General features: G+C 42.5%; 1 long non-coding RNA gene across 1 annotated transcript; it reads left to right on the top strand.

Moving 5' to 3' along the window:
* Positions 1–223: 223 nt before the first annotated feature.
* LOC103630684 (uncharacterized) lies at positions 224–2,658 on the top strand. Its single transcript, XR_555189.3, has 4 exons — positions 224–349; positions 433–473; positions 1,850–1,917; positions 2,232–2,658. It is a non-coding gene; the product is annotated as an uncharacterized lncRNA (long non-coding RNA).
* The last annotated feature ends 3,342 nt before the right edge of the window (positions 2,659–6,000 follow it).

Genomic DNA, 6,000 nt, shown 5'->3' with positions numbered 1-6,000 from the left:
TTCTTATTAAGCCGATGCGGCTTCCTCCACGTTCACATGGTCCACGTCGGGTACAAAATCTTAGCCGCACGTACACACGGTGCTTCACATCGTCGCCGTACGTGTGCCTGGCGGCAGCTTCTGTTCCTCCACGCACATATGTCCCATTGAAAAAAGGAAACAAAGCGACACCACCTAGAAGGCACTCGGTCTGCCCGCTTCATTCTCTCTCCCAAGCGATAAGGCTCATCTCATTCTCTCTTCCCAGGCGATAAGGCTCAAGTGGGTCAACAAAAAAAGGAAGGAAAGACCAAACGATAAGGCTGGAGGCTTATCTAGAAAGGTCCCTAGCGCCCTGCGACGACGCTTGGTAAATAGATCCTTTTCTAAAGTACACTTCGATTTTCTCAGTTTGTTGCTCAGTGCGGGTGTCGCGGTCCCCGTTTTTTCCAGGATCACAACGTTGTTGGACGAATGCGCATCTACCTTCGCAGGTGCACACCTCTTGCCATTGTCGTTTTCTCACAGCTAATCAAATCATTTCCATGGTTCCCTTCGCTTTTCCATGTTCCTAAATGACTATATTGGCAGGATGCCTTATGTTTCCAGTTTTTGCAGTGGATGTAATGCGTGCTTTTTGTTCCCCTTTTTCCTTCCATCTGTACTGGACAGCACAGATGCTTGTTCCCCTTTTTCCTTCCATCTGTACTGGACAGCACAGATGCTTTTTTAACTCCTTTTTTGGCTGCACCACACACCCTAAATGTGCCTCCTTGCAACGATTCCGAAAAAATGATGTGGACTTTCCTTTGATACGCTTCTATGTTCTTTTGCTCCACCTGTAAAATGAGTCTACAGTGCTGTATTCCTATCAAGGAATGGGTCGTGCGGTCTTCCCAAGAAAAAGCCATGGTTAGGGATACAATAATATTCTAAAGAATTGTAGACTTCTACCTATCTTTCCTTTTCCCCCCCTTCTGTGTGAAATCTTCGTTTTGGATAAGATGTATTATCTTCTTAGAGTTTTTCTTATTCAACTTTTAGATTCAGACAACATGAATAATTACCTTTTATAGGCCTTTAATACGTGCTTCCTAAGCTTCTGACTTACGTTAACAAATCTGTAAAAAGGCAAAATTGCTTACAATTCAGGTGATTTGTATTACTATTACCAGTTTATTATTCCCTATATATATGCAATTGTGCCGTATTTTCATGGTTGAACTTTGCTTCTATAGTTGTTTCGCATCTGGCCTTGACGTGTACATCCATAGAAATTGGAAGTTCTGGCAACAAAATCATATACGTAGATATTGTCTTGGTTGTAACTGCCTATACAAATATTAATTTCTTTCTCCTTTCACGTTGTTGTTACCTATTTTGTATGTCCCATATATTGATTTATGTGTAATATGTGTTTTGTTCATTTAATCTTATAGCACACAAATGCTATTTTCAATTACGTTCATTATATGTAAGCATTATGTTATAAGTGACAGCATTGCTTATCACTCAGATGCTATTTGCATTTACATTCTTTATCTATAAGCATTATGTTAGATGCGTATATTTTCAATTACGTTCATTATATGTAAGCATTATGTTATAAGTGACAGCATTGCTTATCACTCAGATGCTATTTGCATTTACATTCTTTATCTATAAGCATTATGTTAGATGCGTACATGTTAGCCCTCCATTACTGTCTACACTTATGTGGTTGTATTCTAATTAGTATTCTCTTTTTTTGCCCCGGTTTTAACTCTGTTTTGATATTGGTCTTCTACTATTGCATCTGTTTACGTGAATGTATTATCATTTTATTTACTCTCCATCTTTTAATTTTGATGCTACGACCTTGCAATTGTAGTTATCTGGAATTTGGAGTTACAGTCCACGTTCGCATGAATTGGAACTTTCAACTGCCAAAACATACAAGTAAGTACTATATAGATTCTTAATAATAACTACGTAAATATTACTTTCTTCGGTAATGTTGCTGCTACCTTTTTGGTTCGTCCTATATATTGATCTATGTCTACTTTGTGTGTGCTTGCCTGATGTTATATTATCCATATTGTACTTGCATTTGCGTTAGTAGTTTTAATAAGGATTATGTTTTATACATGCCTCATTTGCCGTATGTATTGATTTTATGTATGTGTTTATCTAATATTATACCATCCAAAGCCTACTTGCATTTGCCTTCATAATTCTAATAAGGATTATGTTCTTCGACCTTATAATTGTAGTTATCTGGATTTTGGAGTTATAGTCCACGTTCTAAAAAATTGGAACTTTCAACTGCCAAAACATACAAGTAAGTACTATATCGATTCTTAATAACAACTGCCATTTCTCCAGAGGTAAATCAGACACACTGTGTTTGTTACTCCAGTTTTTTTGGCGAACTATTTAAATGCACATATTTCTACACTAATACATTGATTTACACGGCAACAGAATAGTCCTCAAACTGAAGACAATCTTCAAAATGAAGACCAGAACATACTGGCTTTTGAATCACCACCAAAAAGGTACTAAACTAAAATGGATAGAAAGATGATCTATTGACATCTCAAATTCATCATTCTACATTTCTTTTTTGGACCAGGGCTAGGCGTATGTAACACCCGGTTTTAAGGGACAAAGCCGGGTGCATCTCATACATGCGCCAAAGAAGACAACATATATAATCACAGAGTGTATAGAGATAAATGTCACAATAATCAGAGTACTTATTACATAGCGGAAGTCTTACAAAATAAAAGATAAATATAGCAGGATCTAAAATCCATCCTTGGCGCCAGAAAGTCAACTGGGAGACGCCACCTAGATCGAATCGAACTCCTCACTAAGCGGCTCCACTTGAACCACCTGTTCTTCTCCTGTGGGGGGGTGTGAGACAGCAAGAGTGAGCTCACATACGTTCATCGCTCAACAAGTTGTGGGGAATAATGTGCATGAACTCGCCAAAGGTGAGAGCTCATGAAGTGTAAGGCTTATCAAAGAAAATGGTTAAAGCTGAGCATTGCTTTTAATGTTGGTCAAACTTTTATTAGCAATTACTAGGTGTAAGTAAATACCAAACCTTAATAAAAGTAATAGAACAAAATTAATAAAGAATCCCATGCAAATGCAAATGACAAATTGAATTTAGGTTCCATAAATTAATCATGTGAGGGTCCGAGCCGCTCATGACCGTGAGCACGGCTAGTATACTAGTTTTACACTCTGCAGAGGTTGCGCATCTTTACCCACAAGCCGTGTTACCCATCTGCCAAGGGGTCATGAGTCCCATACACCTCTACCGAGGAGGCGAGGCAGGGTAACACTACGAGGCCTTTACAAAGTTCCACTAGCTTCAGAAATCCCGCTACAGTTTATAGGAAGCTCCAATGCAGGAATCCCTTGCAGGACCGCCATCGCAGCAAAATCCTCCCGAGGGCCTCCCTACACTGACCACTCCCCTACTGCCCTTGCCCCTTTCGGGTAAGGAAGACCTCCACTAGCTTTCCTAGTTAATCAGCCAAGGGTGTCCCATTAAACCCTTGTGGTAGCACTGTTTTCCCGGATGGTCGCTCCATGTTCCAATTAACATAATGATCTTATCATGAACATAAATAACATAACAAAATAATTGGAACATGGATGTAATGAAATATTATCCCAAAACCATATAGAGCAATAGCATGACTACCCAATGATTCAGGGGTAAACAAGGTAAAAGGATAAACAGTCTAGGGTGACATATTGGGTCCCATCAAAATTAAACCTATGCATGAATAAGTGATAATAAAGAACATTATTGGGTAACAAAAGTGAATCAAGGGCACAACTTGCCTGGCACTTGAGATTCCAGGTACCAACTTGCTCTTCTGATGACACGTGTCCTCACGCTAGTCGTAGCATTACAAACAAACAGTGTATAGGCAAAAATTAACATTACACCAAACATAAGGATAAACTGCATAATAATAATCTATGCGTCGCTACGAGATCGTGGGAACAAGAACCACTAAATTCGGAGCTACGGTTAAGGAGTTATGATTTTATAGAGGATTTATGTGATTAAACTATTAAACTATATCATAAATTGGTTAATACCAATCATATAAGAGGTTATTCTATAAATAGTTATCTCAACTTTAATTTAAGTTATAAATTGATCATAGATCATATTCTAGTAGATAATGATGAACACATTAACAAGACTAACCAACATAAATTAAATAAAAATATATTTATGAGAGAATGAGACATGGTATAATCAATGTTTCTATTGCGTAGTAAATACTTATACGAAGCTAACACAACTGGAACGGGTTAAATCGGAATTAAAACGAAGAAGTTATGAATTTCTAATGATTTTATGTGTTTTGTACAAGATTAAATAGGATATAAATTTTAATGTGACTTTCATGTCAAAACAATGGTACTAAATTATAAACAATAATATTACAAAATTATAGCAATTGGAATGGACTAATTTGGACATTATATGAATTTTCTATGGATTAAATGAGTTTCTGCAATTATTTTTAAACCCAAAATCAATTTCTAAAATTCCTTTTCCTTATTTTTTTATCTCCTGGACTGCGCGCACTAATAGCAGAGAGTACATGGGCCTTCGTGTAAATCTTGCCAAGACCCAGAGTTGCACTGCGGGTTTATTCATAAAAAGGGCAGGGACTCTTATGCAAAACGTGGTGGCCGAAGGGGTATCCAAGAATATCAGACGTCAGATTAGAAATCAACGACGCCGATTAGATCGACCACATAAACGGATCGCTACTTGATCCCGACGGTCCGATACGCAATCTACGTTCCAAATTCCCCATGTCCAGATCCCTATGATTCCCACGATATCCAACTAACGGCCACGATTCAATGGCCGCCAATGGGTAACCTGCTGCTAATCTCAGTCGTCGACTACGGATCAAACGGCGCGCGGCTATCTTCCCCACTTCACCGGCCACGCGCGGCAGCGTCCAAGCACAGCCGGCGGCGCACGACTAGGACTCACGATTTCTCTGCTCCCCCGCTCGAACTCCGATAGGCTACGTGCTGCACCCAGCGGAGAAGATGGCGAAACTGACGGAAGGGCTCACACCTAGATCCCGGGCGTGGAGATCCCGACCCACGCAGAGTTGCGGCACCGCGGCGGCGAACATTACAGGAAAACGTCCAAACCCGGCCGAGGGCCTCAAACAACCATTCGAGCGGTGCTACGCATCCCAGGGATTACTACGAATCAAAAGGGAGAGTCGTTACCAGCGAGGCAGCGATTATGCTGCAGGAGCATGCCCCCACGAAGCAGGGCGAAGTTGCGGCGACCCATGACTTCGGCGAGGAATCAACCCAACTCCGGCCACCGGCGTCGCCCGTGTAAGTGCTGAGGACGTGCGGAGTGCTCCGGTGAACACGCCGAACAGCACTCCAAGGACTATCCCGCGACATCGCGTGATGTGGCCGACGGCGGCCACCTGACACTCCCTCTCTGTCTATCCCCTGGAACACGATTAGCGCCCAGAGCACGGGGCATCGATGGCGGCTTCGCTCAGCTCGCGATGAGGTTCTGCACAACGACAACTACGGTGCTTGGTTATGGCGTTGGGGAGGTGAGCGGCAGTGGTTGCGAAACCAAGTTTATACGCAGGCGAGAGACCGATGTGAAGGGGATCTGGGGACCCGGGCGCCGCGCGGTTCTGTTCTAGGCTTGCGGCGAGACGGATGGAGGAGATGACGCCCGGTCTTGTGTATCGACGGCGCACCCGGCCAGGTTCTATAGGGCCAGAGATCGCGGCTGCCACGAGCTTCGGATCCCAACCACCGATCCGGAATTCCAGGCGCCCCACACGGCGGCCGGTTCGGCGTGACGAGTCCGCGGGGAAGAAGAGGTCTCCGCTAGGGGAAAAGGTCGGCAGGCACACCACGCATCCAAGTGGTTACAACAAGGCGAGCGAATTCACCGGTGGAATCTGGGTCCTGCGGTGCGGTCTGTTGCAGCGAGCAGAGGAT

Source organism: Zea mays, chromosome 6, assembly GCF_902167145.1.
Source record: "Zea mays cultivar B73 chromosome 6, Zm-B73-REFERENCE-NAM-5.0, whole genome shotgun sequence".
Classification (NCBI taxonomy): Eukaryota; Viridiplantae; Streptophyta; class Magnoliopsida; order Poales; family Poaceae; genus Zea; species Zea mays.
This window is presented reverse-complemented; position numbering and strand designations above follow the sequence as displayed.